Source organism: Pleurodeles waltl, chromosome 1_1 (genome assembly GCF_031143425.1).
Source record: "Pleurodeles waltl isolate 20211129_DDA chromosome 1_1, aPleWal1.hap1.20221129, whole genome shotgun sequence".
Classification (NCBI taxonomy): Eukaryota; Metazoa; Chordata; class Amphibia; order Caudata; family Salamandridae; genus Pleurodeles; species Pleurodeles waltl.
This window is the reverse complement of record NC_090436.1, coordinates 788,852,014-788,866,594: the sequence shown is the minus strand read 5'-3', so window position 1 is coordinate 788,866,594 and position 14,581 is coordinate 788,852,014. Positions and strand designations below refer to the sequence as shown.

Sequence of the window (14,581 nt, the reverse complement as noted above, 5' to 3'; positions counted from 1 at the left end):
TGATTATAGAAGCAGCAACAGCCCAATTTTTACACTCTGCTCTTCTATCTTTAAGTTTTTAGCATGTTTGTTTATCCAGTCCTCTTTCATTTGGTCAAGCCAGATTGAAAAGGGGTACATTTTGTGGTCTATTGTATGTGGGCTGCTTTTACCTAGCAACAGACTTTTCACACGCATTTTTAGGTCGAGGGCGCAAGTGCTCTGGCCTGTTGTAATCTATCTGTGGGCTTTTAACCACACCCACCACACAACCATCACTATCACTTGTTCACAGCCTTGCCTTTCAAACATCCTTTGTTATCATTGGTAAATGCTTTACGTATGTCCCTCCTTGGGAAAGTTTTGTTACCGCCTTGGCCATCAACCCTGTTAAATTGATTATTGCACTTTTGATGATACGTTGACTGTGTGTAAACTTCTTTTTCCTTTTGTGTCTCTCCTTCATGCTCATGATGGCCGTGACGCTTTGAATTGGCTTGCTTATGTCAACTGTTTTACTTTTCATTTTCAATTTATGTGGCAAGAAAAGTCCTGTTAGGGATTTACAATGCTAGTAGCTCTAACTCGTTCCTCTTTGCCAGTACTTGTTTTGTTACAGCAGCTGATGCAGCCTTGTAGGCTTCAAGTATAAAACACACTGGCTCATTCACTGTCTCGGAAAGAATAGCAAAGAGCCAGTGTGCATGCTTTGACATAGGCATTTAAAAATCCTCTTCTTGGGTGCCACAAGTCCTCACAAAAGCCAATGTAAGGCACCATTCAAAACGTGCAGAATTAAAGGAGCTGACATTACAACTTGAGCAGAGAAACTACTGTGGTGCAGCCTTTCCTGTCACGTGACCTACGACTACATTTACATACCCAGAATTCCGTGTCACTTCGGAGTCCTCCTGTTGTTTCTCTTTGTGGCAACAAGTGTTTTATCAATGTACTGGATTACAACAATTATTATAGATTGGTTGTATTTTAAAGGGTTTTCTAAGATGAACTTAGTAAACTAAATCACCCTGACAGTCTGTGGAACGGTGTTTCCTGGCACCACAGACAGCGGCCATGGAACGTATACTCTGGTTTCTCTTCAAACCGAATACAACTTTTGCCTTTTACTAAAGATTTCTGTGGAGAGGAATATTTAAGAGTTTCACTCAATTTTTGAAAGCCCTGCCAAGTGCAGGGTTAACCTTATTTAGTAAACTAAAGTATAACTACGTAGTAGACATATAGATTATTTGCTGGTGCCTCAAGTGCGACAACATTCTTTTGTTATCCGTTGATGCGCTTTTGGGGAGAGATTCTTACTGTGACGCAGGTAACCTATAGCCCTGTTACATGACATATAAGAAGGACGCATGCTGCACAAAAAACTCCATATCATCCAAAAGGACCCACTACCATGTGGGAAGCAGCGATATATAACAACAGGTAAGGAAGGATCAATTGGTAAATGAAACACGTAACTGTATCCAAGCTGGATTTTATTTCTGGATCGGCTCTTGCTTCTCCTTTCTGATTGATTACTGAGATTTTACCGAAATCCCCTGTGACTTAATTATGAAGATGTGTTACAGCATACATTTGCAAACATATATATATATATATATATAAAAAGTACTGTTCTGTTATATCATGCCACGGTCTAACGGCTTTATCAATGTTTTGGGAAAAAAGCTATATGATGAGGCTAGCGCTGGACGTGTCTAACTTATTCATTAGGTCGAGTGTGCAAGCGCTTTGAACTATTGTAATTTAACTGTGGGCTATTAAGCACGCCCAACGCAGGCCCATCTCTATCACTCGTTCATGGGCTTGCCTTTCAAAAATCCTTTATCATCACTAGTAAATGCTTTATGTTTCTCCCTCCTTGGGGCGGTTTTGTTACCGCCTTGGACACCGATCCTGTTACACGGATAATTGCACGTCTGCCGATACGTTTGACTGCAAGCAAACTTCTTTTCCCTTTTGTGTCTCTCCTTTGCGCTCATGCTTATGGCGGCTGTGGCGCTTTGAATCGGCTTGCTTTTGTCAACTGTTTTACTTTTCATTTTCAATTTATGTGGCAAGAAAAGTCCAGTTAGGAATTTACAACACTAATAGCTGTAACTCGAGCAAACGAGAGACCCACTGCATTGCAAATGCTTGTTGTTTCTGGTTGCTTGGTTATTTGCTCATGGTGATTGGCATCAGTTTTGTCAGGTTCATTTTTTCTCTGACCTTTTCTTCCCCCTTGGGATTCAAAGTCCATCTTGCTTTTTTTGCTCATGTTTTCACAACGTTCATTAGGCAATACATTCTGTGATATGATGAAGGATCAATATGGAATTTTTGCAGATATGTCTTAACCGAAGAACCTACGTACATAGCTAACAATGCAGATGTACTTCTTATTGATTAAGTGTTCACATTACTGGTCTAGGAATTGTGATGTGATAAATCTATAGCCGGCAATGTGAAATCATGCAATTTATGTTGAAATATATCACAATTTTTTAAGTCATGGTGTTTAATTTTCAGCCATTTGCATGCCAAACTTAAACAAAGATGCTTGTGAACTCTTGCTTATTAAATGCAGTGGCCTTGTTTTCATGGCTGTAACAGTAAAGCAACAATTATCAATCCAGCTAGCTCAGCGTTAAAGGATCTCATTGATGTATCTTTCCTACAGGTCTTTCTCATGAGGAAGCTATGGACGTCCAAATACCACTATCAGGAGTTTCGGTTCTGTCACATGTATTCTTCTTCGACTGACTATGTGAAGAAAATGTATAAAGGTTGGGAAAATTTGTGGAGAAGCTACCATTGTATGCTCAAGTGCTTAGAGTTGCCTCTTTCGCTGCTGCAAAATTGCTAATTTTGCTTGTTTCTTGTATACTAAATATATTTACACTTCAAGTAGACTTGTAGAACAAGTTATTTACCTTCGGGAACTAATCACCTGGTAGAGACAATATCTAGCTGAAGATTCCTTACTTTGAATTTCCCAGGCATCAGACTGGATCAGGAAGATTTTTGCATGAGCAGTACCATTGTGTGTCATCAGGTGGCTTCCTTTGTTTCTGCACGGCGTCAATGGCACCGGAAGTGACGTTGCGGTCGCCTACATATACGCTACCTCGGTGCATGGACGTAAGTTACTTTTTACTACTTTCCACACCAGGAGTGCAGAGCCACGAAGGGCACTGGCATGTCCAAACTAGGTTCCTGAAAGGAATCATCCCTAGCCCTAGAAATCTGTCTGCAGAGCGGAAAGCAATGGGTGGATCTGTAAGGAATCTGCAACTAGATATTGTCTCTACCAGACAATTTGTAACAGAAGGTAAGTAACTTGTTCATCTGATAGAGAGATTTAGCTGCAGGTTTCTTACCTTTGAATAGTTATCCAAGCAATACCAACCCCGGTGGTGGGCTGTGGACAAATTAGTTAAACTAGGCAATCCTGTAAGACTAAATGGGCGAAGTGCCCATCCCCGCGGACCCGACTGTCCAGGCAGTAGTGTTTGGCAAACCTGTGCAGGGAAGCCCACATTTCTGCCCGGTGGATATCCAGGACTAGGGCTCAATGTGCTAATGCACTGGTTGCAGAATTCCCCCTGGTGGAATGGGCCCTTACGCCCTCAGAAGGCTGTTTCTTGGCCAGAGCACAGCAGATTTTAATACAGAGAGAAGCCCAGCATAACATGGTTTGTTTCTGTACTGCCTGGCCTTTCTTTGCTCTAACATACCTCAAGAAGAGTTGGTTATCCACCCAAAACTCTTATGTGCGGTCAAGGTAAGACGACAATGCTCTATTTGGGTCCAGACGGTGGAGTCACTCCTCTTCTTTAGAGGCTTTGGAGTAGTGTAAAAGGTGGGCAGAGTGACTGATTGTCCCAAATGGAATGGGGTCACCACTTCAGTAGGAAAGAAGCCCTAGTACAAAGCACTACTTTGTCTGAAAACACAGACAAATAGGGAGGCATGGATGACAAAGTCTGCAGCTCACCCACCCTCCTGGCAGATGTTATTTTCACGAAAAAGCCTGTCTTGGTGGTAAGCAGCCAGAGGGGACAATTGTGCAATGGTTCAAAGGAAGCGCACATAAGGCAGGTGAGGACACAATTAAAGTCCCACTGAGGCATAATAAAGGGCAAAGGGGAAAACATATGTACAAGCCCTTTGAGAAAGCTATTGCAATAGGGACTTAAATGAAGAGGGTTGGTCAGGCAGCCACAGAAAACCAGACAGAACAGAGAGATAGTCTTTAATAGTATCCAGAACAAAGCCCTGTTGGGCAAGGGTAAGAATGAAGAGAAGAATACTAGAAAGACAGTGAGAAAGAGGATCAATAGACTTTTCCGTACAATTTAATACAAACTTTTGCCATCAGAAGGCATATATCGTCTTAGTGGAGGGACGCCTGGCTACCAGAATAACATGACAGACTTCTAGAGGAAGGTCTCAACTGTTGCTGCTCAATCTCCATGCAAGATGGCAGAGAGTTGACAGGTTTGGGTATCAAACACTCCCCTGCTGCTGTAACAGAAGATCCTCTCGAAGGAGCAACCTGATTGGTGGATCAATGCTCATTCCAACAATCTAGGGATACCAGACTCTCTGTACCTAGTCTGAGACCACATGGATGACTTGAGTCCGGTCGTTCTTGATCTTTTTGAGAACTATGGGCAGAAGTGGTATGGGTGGAAAGGCATACAGGAGGCCTGAACTCCACTTGAGATGAAAAGCATCTCTGAGCTATACCTGTCTTGGAAACTCCAACGTGCAAAACCTCTGACATTTTGCGTTCTCTTCTGAGGCAAACATATCTAACCACTGCTGAAAGAGTCCTTGCGCCACCTCTGAATGGAGACCTCACTCATGATCTGCTAGGCATCGACAGCTGAATTTGTCCGTCCTGGCATTCAGAGAACCTACCAGGTGTTGAAACACCACGGTTATGCCCTGTTGTTTCTGCCATGTTCAGAGATGCAGGATCTCTTGACAAAGGTTCCACAACCCCTCCCTGCCCTGCTTGTTGCAATACTACATGGCAGCGGTGTTGTGCGTGAACACCGCCACTATCCTCCCCTTACGAGAAGGAAGACATGCTTTCAATGCTTGTCGGATCACTCGGAGCTTCAGCAAGTTGATATGGAGTCTGGATTCTGCCGGAGACCAGAGCCCTCTGACCTCCACCTCTTCCAGATGGTTCATCACTGTGAAATCAGGTTGGGAAAGGGAGAGGAGTCCGCCTCTGATCCAATAACGGTTCGTCAGCCACCACTGCAGATCCTTTGCACTTCCCACCAAGATCTGGACCATGTCGGAGAGACTCCCCTGATGTTGCGCCCGCTGGAACTTCAGGTCCCGCTGAAGTGCCAGCATATGCCATCTGGCATGATTCATCAACAGGATGCAGGAGGCTGTGAGGCCCAGTGGCCTCAAGGTCATTCTCACCAAAATCCAAGATTGAGGCTGAAACATCAGTTTCATAACCTGAAAATCCTGGACTCGCCACTCTGGAGGATAAGCCCGAAACTGCACTGTGTCCAGAACAGCTCCAATGAAAAGAAAATGTCTGAGAAGGAGTCAGGTGTGACTTCGGCACATTTATAGTGAACCCTAGTGAAAGCAGGAGGTCCGCCCCAGTCTGAAGGTGGGAGACGACAGCCTGGGGCAAGCCTGAATATCCTGAACTCGCTGATTGGGAGGATAGGCCAGAAACTGCACTGTGTCCAGAACAGCTCCAAGGAAAGGGAGCATTTGAGAGGGTGCCAGGTGTGACTTTGGCACATTTAAAGTGAACCCCGGCGAATGCAGGAGGTCCGCCGTAGTCAGGTGGGAGACGACAGTCTGGGGTGATCCCACTTTCAACAGCCAGTTGTCAAGATAGAAGAAGACTGATACCCCTGATATCTGCAGATTAGTTGAGACTACAGCCATTACTTTGGTGAACACTAGTAAGGCAATGGGGATCATGGTGAACTGAAAGTGATTGTGGCCTACCTTGACCCACAGGTAATGCCTGTTGGCAGGCAGGATAGGGGTTGTCGAAATATGCATCCTGCAAGTCCAACACTACCAACCAGTCTGTTTGGTCTAGGGCAGACAAGACCTGAGTCAAAGTGAACATTTTGAATTTTCCTTCTTGAGGAAGAGATTAATGGTTCGGAGGTCTAGAATAGATCAAAAGCCCTTGTTTTTTGGGGAATCAGAAAGTAGTGGAAATAACAACCACTGCCTACTTCTGATATCAGGAACATATCTATGGCTCACTTGGCCAAGAGAGCTGTAACTTCCTCTTGGAGTAAGGAGAGATGATTCTCTGAAAGCCGTTCCTGTGTTGGCGGTAAAGAAGGAGGGTTGGATTCAAAAGGAGGGAGGAGCCAATCTGAGTGATCTGCAGGACCCACCTGTCTGATGTAATGGACTGCCATTAGAGAAGATGGTGACGTATTGTCCTCCCAACTGGACAGCCATGATCACTTACTAGGAGACTAGGAGGGCTTAGGGCTGCAGCTGCCCGGGGAGGTTGGTGGTGGACAATTTCTGGCTGCCTGACCCATGGGGGTCGGATTGCCCTGCATTTGAAGGATGGTGGCTGGCACAGGGCTGGCACGGTGCCAGGCCCCTTCCATAGCCACAAAAGGGGCAAAAGGCAGACTGGGGCGTGGAGTCACTGAGAGGCCCAAGGGCTTGGCCATAGCCCATACGACCTTAGAGCACTCCAGTGCCGAGTCTGCCTTCTCCCCGAAGAGACATGATCCGATGAAGGGCATGTCAATGAGGTTGGCCTGGACACCCCCGAAAAGCCAGATGTACTCAACCAGGCGTGGTATCTAAGAGCCACTGTCGACAAAACCGCTCTGCCAAGCAAGTTTGTTGTGTCCAATTCACACCTGATGGTGAACTTTGCTGAATCTCTCCTATCCTTAACTACTTGGGAGAGGATGGCCCAGGCCTCCTCCAGAACCTTTGGCAACACTAGCACAACTGTATCCCACAATCTGTGGGAATAATGTCCCAAAAGGCATGTGGTATTCACCAATCGCAATGCTAGGCTGGTGGAAGAAACATTTTCTTTTCCCAAGATGTCTAGCCTTTTGGATTCCCTGTCCGAGGGAGTGGCAGGAAACGCATCATGGGAAGTTGAGGCTTGGACTACCAAGCTCCCAGGGGTGGGATAGTGGGTGAGGAAACTCGGGTCAACTGAAGCAGGGCGATGGTGGCAGGCAATTGTCCTGTTCACAGGAGCCCCTGTGCTGGGCTTGGACCAGGTTCCCAGCAGGACATCAGTCAGTGCTTCATTGAAGGGATGCAAAGGTTCTGGTGAGGAAGTCCCAGGCTGAAGCACTTCTGCCAAGAGGTTAGCCTTGGCTGCCACTGAGGTAAGTTTGAGGTTGAGCACCTCCGCTGCCCTCTTCAACACCATTACATCTAAGGCTCCCCTGCCCTAATCACCACCATTGCATATGGTAGCCACGGTAGGGGGAGTGAGCAAGTCAGTATCTGGAGATGTGCCCAATCCACTGGCATCACCAAGTTCCTCATATCAGTCCACAGCTGCTTGTCACTGGTGTTCTAAAGGGTCCCCTTCCATTCCTGCCCTATGGCTGGCTGCTCAAAAACAATTTCATGCAACATCCTAGAACAAATGGGCCCTGCTGGCACCACAGTCAGCATCGATCGAGGCTGTTTCAACTCTGAGTTGTCAGGGATAAGAATGAGGCTGGGGTAGGAACCAGTGCCAGGGAAGGTCATGCTGGCATGAACAGCGCCGGGCGGATCCATGATCGGATCCACAAGACCCAATCGGAGTAGAGGCCAGAGCCATTGGTGAGGAACCTGACGAGGCCTCTTCCGACCCCGTGGGGCTGAAGGAGCAACAAAGGAGTTGGCCTGGTCAAATATGCGGCACATGGCCTCAAAGAATTCTCTTACCTGAGCAGGGGTCGCCCCGGCTCTCGGAAATGCAGGGAGGTGCAGAGTCGGACCTGGCAATGGCTCTGCAGGACAGTGCCTGGAACGTCAATGTTCTGTAGTCGTCACGTTGGCCGATGGATGAGAAGTCGAAGCACACTTCAAATTCTTGCACTTCATATGCCTCTTCCCCAAGTGTCCCGATGACTTGGAGTGGAACGAAGAGGACTTGGGCTTCTAGAGCAGTCCCACGACTTTCTCCTTGATTGGAACTGAGATCTCTGAGGAGTCACGCTAGGTGGCATTGACTGCCAGGCTGCAAGAACCTTTAGGGACTGCTCTCTCAAAGCCTTTGGTGCCATGGCCCGGAAGTCCGAGCACGACTTGGATTCATGGTCACGCTCGAGGCACCACAAACAGACCAGATGTGGGTCTGTAACTGACATGGCGCTGTGACAGGCGCTACATGGTTTAAAACCTGCTTTCCTTGAAGACATCCTCAACACACTCTGAAAAAATATTCGACAAAACATTGAAAAAACCCTGTCAAATAGCGACAGAGGGTAGCTCTTTCTCGGGATCAGCGCTAACTGGCACAGAAAGAAACAGAACTAACATTTGCATGCCATAGCATATATATAGATGACTGTGATGTCTCTTCCCGGGCCGACGATGCTGTGTGAAACAGAACAAAGCCACCTGATGGCGCGCAAGGGTACTGCTTACACAAAAGTCCTCTGGATTCAGTCTGACACCTGGGAAATTAAAAGGTAAAGAATCTGCAGCTAGATGTCTTTATCAGATGCTTTGTTTTCTTGCACAGAGCTTGAGGCTTTAGGCCAAGAACCACCAACTCCTGTCCTGAGGTAGGAAGACAGCTGTACTGTACTCCATATGTTGCACCCAGACGCCAAAGGTTAGGGATACGTTTTTTCAAAAGAAATGGGGTTGAGCGCAGCTCAAAATGCAATCCACTGATCAGGTCAAACAGTGTTAGCACAACTAAATTAAAAAGGTGAAGCCTAAACGTGTTTATTTTTCTGCTGCTTTTCTTTTTAAGTCAGGTCTTTTTGAACTGCACAGTTGTCATCCAGGTTGGAGACAACTGGTTAATAATGGTTGGGTAGGTAGATGCAGTAAGAGTCCTAGAAAGAAATACATGAATGTACTCCATGGCACAGAACAGGAGTGATTTAAACAGCGCAGAGGATGAAGACAGGAAGGAGCTTAAAGACCCCAACCGTCACCTCAGTACGATGAACATATGAGCAAAGGAGACTCACTAATTCAGCCACACCATCCTCACCCCTAGCCTCACGAGATAAAGTGAAAGTAAGGGGGAAGTCAATGTACATGAGTGAGAAATAGTTTCCTTCCTCCCACCTTGAGAACGATTAGGGACGGTATGGTAAGGCCCTTCCTTTTCTTGCTTGGTTTTCCTCCCTTGCGCCTTGGAAAGAGCTACAGCACTAGGCCCAATGCTGGAAGATACTTTTATGCGTCCCTGGGTGCAGTATAGTAATGGGCACCATGGAATCTAATGAGCAAGAACCCCCAGGAAAAAGGTCTCTCACCCATTATATGTACCATAACTAAGGAAAAAGCTGTGAAGATAGCTGAAATAGTGGGGGGAGGGGATCACTAGCAAAGACAGAAGGAACGCAAATTTTATCTAGAATGCATAAGCAACCTAAGCAGACAATTAAAAATCCCTAAAAATAAGAGAGACAGGTCAGTGGGCAGCATTTACGAGGAAGCAAAATTAACAGAAAAATGAGTTTCAGGTCTGCAGGATGAAACAGACTCATGAGAGTCTCCAATATCAAATGAGTCACTTGAGGGACAGGGTTAGGCTTGTACCCCTACTGTCCCACCTCCTCTTCACCTATTCCCACAAAACACTGAAACTAGAGCGAGAGCAGAAGAAAGTCAGGAAGCAGGAGATGCTGGAGGCACAACTGTAGCTGCGCCTGGAAATGGGGCGGTGCTGGCTGCACTGTCAGCGGAAGAGGCACAAGGAGAAAATGCACAAGCAGGCACAGCGAGACAGGTGACTAACAGTGAAGCATTAGAGGACTGTGCATAGCTCTTCAGATGTGAGGCTGATTCTACCACCCCAAATCCAGGGCTCTAAATCTTGAGCCTTATGGGTGCCTGACAGGCATCTGATGTAAAAGGCTTGTAGTCTGTTACTAACCAAGAGAGCTTGATATGCACTGTAGGGTGTATAGCCACAGACTTAGACAGCAACAACAATGACGATATACACATCCCACCTTTTAAGGATGCCAATAACAAGGAACCTCATTGAGATTCCCTTCAAGCACATCTCTCTTAAAAGATTATCCTGGCCCTGGAGGCACAGTAAAAGTACATGCCCCTTGGTCCTCAGCTGACTTGACTTTAAGGCATTTTTTCCCAATAGAAGTGAAAAAACGTATGCGTTTCTGTGAAGGATTACAGATGATAGTCGAGGACATCGCATTAGAACGGCTCTGCATGCGACCGCGTCTGACATTATCAGAACATTATGAAGTCCCCACCGCTGTGCTGACGTCAGTTTCTCCTACTTGTTTTCGTGCCTTCAAGGCAAACGGGTGAACAGCAACATTGCAAACACAGCATGTGCAAACTCAACTCAGTGAATTATAAACATTTAAACATATAAAAATACATTGTGTGTATATAATTTGGAACACATATATCATATATACAAACACCTTCCTTCTTGGTATATCGAAACAGGCAACTAGGTGGTGGGTGGGTCAGTGAGGAATCCACAGGTAGATACTGTACCTACCAGAAAAAGCATTTTGAAAGTAAGTAACTTGCCCTTTTGATGGATACATCTACCTGTGGATTCCTCACCTTTTAAATAGAGTCCCAAACCAGTCCAACACTCAGAGGTGGGTCCCCATCTGCCTATACCAAGAAACCCTTGTAGCACTGAACGGGCAAAATGGCCATCCCTCCTCATTTCTGAGTCCAAGCAGTAATGTTTTGCGAAAGTGTGGAGGGAAGCCCAAGTTGCTGTCTTGCAAATGTCAACCACTGGTACACCTCTAGCCAAAGCCGAAGTAATAGACTTAGATCTGGTTGAATGAGCTCTAATACCCTCAGGAGGTTTTTTGTTTGCCAATGCATAACATATTCTGATGCAAAGAATGACCCACCTTGACAAAATAAATTTGTGGACGCCCTTGCCCTTCATCGTACCTACCAAGCCGATGAACAGCTGATCGTCCATTCAAAGATCACTTGTCCTGTCCATCTAGAATCTCAATGCTCTCATTGGATCCAGACGATGCAGCCTTCCCTTCTCCTTAGAGCAGGGGTCTTCAAACTGGGGGGCCTCAAGTGATCCCAGGGGGGGGCGTCAGGCTCTGGCCATAATAAGCATTACACAGATAACAGTGTTTTGTTTAGAGCAGAAACATTTTATTGCATTTTTAAAAGGGCAACAGTACTTAACTGCAATGTTTAAATGCATCTAAACATATTTAAACATGGCTATCTTTATAAAATACTTGTGGACAATTCTGAAGGAGGGTCCAATGACTTTATTTTTTAACTTGGGGGGCGCAGCATTAAAAAGTTTGGAGACCACTGCCTTAGGCGGATGGGGAGGAGGGTAAAAGGACGGTAGAGTAATGGACTGCCCCAAATGAAAAGAAGTCACTACCTTTGGCAGGAAAGCTGCCCTGGTTCTAAAAAACACCCTGTTGGCATGGAAAGTGCCAAACAGGGTTTTACACTCAGAGCTTGCAGCTCACCTCTAGCCGACGTGATCGCTTTGACAAAAATATTTTTATTGTAAGGAGCCTCAACGGGCATCTATGCAACGGCTCAAACGGTGTACCCATCAGGTACGAAAAAAACAAATTTAAATTCCAATGAGGCATTATAAACGCAGTGGGAGGAAACATATTAGTCAAACCTTTAAGAAACCTTAAAACTATAGGGGAATTAAACAGAGTATTGATCAGGTAAACAAATAAATGCCGACAGTGCAGACAGATAGCCCTTCACTGTCGCAATTCCACAACCTTGTTGTGCAAGGAAAGAGCAACTTGCAAAACATTGGATAAGTGGGCCTTTAAAGGGTCAAGGTGTCGGTCCTCACATCATTTTACAAACTTGGCCCATCAACTAGCAAACAGTTTTGGTGGAGTGTTGCCTAGCCGATAAAATAACATCCACCACTTCAGGGGGAAGACGAAAGGAATTCAGGTTGCCCCACTCAATCTCCAGGCATGTAGGTGCAGGCTCTGGAAGTGGGGGTGTAGAACTTACCCCTGCGACAGCGAGAGAAGACCTACCCTGTGAAGGAGATGGAGCGGAGGGCACAGTGAGAGCTGAAGGAGGTCTGTGTACCATTCTCTGCCAATCTTCTCTGGAGCTATTAATATGACTCGGGCCTGATCTTGGCAAATCTTCCTCATAACTGGAGGAATCAAGGGTATTTGGGGAAACACATAAAGCAGCCAGTTGCTCCAGCTCAAATGAAATGCGTCCCCCAGCGTTCCTTACATTGGATACTGGAGGCTGCAGAACAACAGGCAGTGCGCATTCTTGTGAGTGGCAAACAGGTCTATCTGAGGCATCCCCCACAGCCGGAAGATGTGAAGAACCACGTCTGGATGAAGTCGCCACTCATGGCCGGCTGAGAAGTGCCAGCTGAGACTGTCTGCACGTACGTTGAGAACCCCGGGCAAATGATTTGCTACTATGTAAATCCCATGGTCCTGAGCCCATGGCCATAGTCGTAGAGCCTCTCTGAAGAGAAGATACAACCCTACCCCTCCCTGCTTGTTGATGTACCACATTGCAGTAGTTTTGTCTGTCAGGACTTCTACCGACCGACCACGAATGGAAGGAAGGCCTTGAGAGCCATATGTATTGCCTGCAATTAGAATAGATTGATATGAAGCATCTGTTCTTCTGGAGACCAAAGACCCTTGACCTCCAGATCCCCCAGATGTGCTCCCCACCCTACAGTGGCAGCATCCGTAATGACTGTGGCCACCAGCGGTGGTAAGCAAAACGGCCTCCCTTGTGCTAAGTTGCCGTCCACAGACCACCACTCAAGATCTGTTGCCGAGCTCCAGGAGATCCTTATTGACTCCTTGAGATCTCTGCTGTGTTGAAACCACTGCTTGCGGAGGGCCACTCATGTGCCAGTGTGCATGGGTGACCAACAGAATGCATGAAGCGAACAGATCGAGCAGACTTGAGACATTTAGGACTGAACGAGCGCTCCATTCTGAAACATTGGAATCAAAGCCTGAATGTCTTGAATCTTTTACGGCGGAGAAGGGCACGATTCGCTGTGGTGTCTAGTACCGCATCTATGAACAGGATGAGCTGAGAGGGCTCCAGCTGAGATTTGGGGACATTGATGGAAAACCCCAGGTTGAACAACAGGTGCACTGTCAAATGCAAGTGATGCTGCACCAACCCTAGAGATCTGGCTTTGAGCAACCAATCGTCCATGTAATGGAATACTGGTATTCCCCATCGCCTGAGACGTGCAGCTACCACTGTCATCACATTTGTGAAGACTTGACGTGAAGAAGTAAGACCAAAAGGAAGGACTGCAAATTGGTAATGCTGCAAATCTACAGTGAACCGGAGATACTACCTGTGCGACTGAAGGATGGGAATGTGAAAAATCTCATCCCGCACTTCTATGGAAACCATCCAGTCTTCTTTGTCTGATGCGAGAAGCACCTGTGCTAGGGTCAGAATTTAGATTTTTTCCTGTTTGAGGAACCTATTCAAAATCCTCAGGTCTAGCATTGTCCATAAATGACTATTCTTTTTGGCGATCAGGAAATATCTTAAAAAACTACCCCTTTCCTGCTCTGGAAACAACTCTACTGTGTCGGAAAGTGCCCCTTTTTGACATGGTTACCCCCCACTTTTTGCCTGACTTTGATGTTGATTTGAATGAGAGTGTGCTGGGATCCTCCTAACCAAGCCCCAGCATCAGTGTTCTTTCCCAAAAACTGTATCATTGCTACCACAATTGGCACAGCCCAGGCACACAGTTAAGAAACTTGTAAAAAGGTACCCATGGTACCAAGGGTCCTGTGCCCAGGGAAGGTCTCCAAGGGCAGCAGCATGTATTATGCTACCCTGGGGGGTCCCTCACCAAGCATATGCACACTGCCATTGCAGCTTGTGTGTGCTGGTGGGGAGAAAAAGAATGTCGATATGGCACCCCTCTCAGGGTGCCATGGCTTACAGCCCTAAGGCAGGGTGCACTATACCAAAGGTGAGGGCATAACTGCATGAGCAATATGTGCCTACAGTGTCTAAGCCTATCCTTAGACATTGTAAGTGCAGTGTGGCCATATAAAATACATGGGCTGGGAGTTTGTCATTACGAATTTCACAGCTCCATGATGGCTCCACTAAAGTTTGGGAAACTTGGTATCAAACTTCTTAGCACAGTAAACTGTTGTAGTTTAACTCTTGCTCTAGGCAAGGCTGCTGGTTTAAGGATGACAGAACGTATGTTTGTAGGCGACTATGCCAGTCCTACAACAAGTCGCAACTGTCATCCCAACCCTCCCGGCTCACAAGCAGCACCTCACCAAAAACCCAAACAGTAAAAGGTGATTTGTGGCAGCCTTTACGCATGGACTCAAGAGTGCGACATTTTAGGGAGTGCTGTGGTTAAACG

At 46.3% G+C, this 14,581-nt stretch overlaps 1 protein-coding gene and 1 non-coding gene across 3 annotated transcripts in view; one reads left to right on the top strand and one right to left on the bottom strand.

Annotated features, from left to right (window-relative positions):
- Nucleotides 1-14,581, bottom strand: part of FANCC (FA complementation group C) — a 1,679,603-nt gene that overhangs the window by 58,706 nt on the left and 1,606,316 nt on the right. The gene's annotated exons all lie outside the window — the stretch shown is intronic.
- Nucleotides 1,063-1,178, top strand: LOC138292100 (U5 spliceosomal RNA). The gene has a single exon (XR_011202586.1). It is a non-coding gene; the product is annotated as a U5 spliceosomal RNA (small nuclear RNA).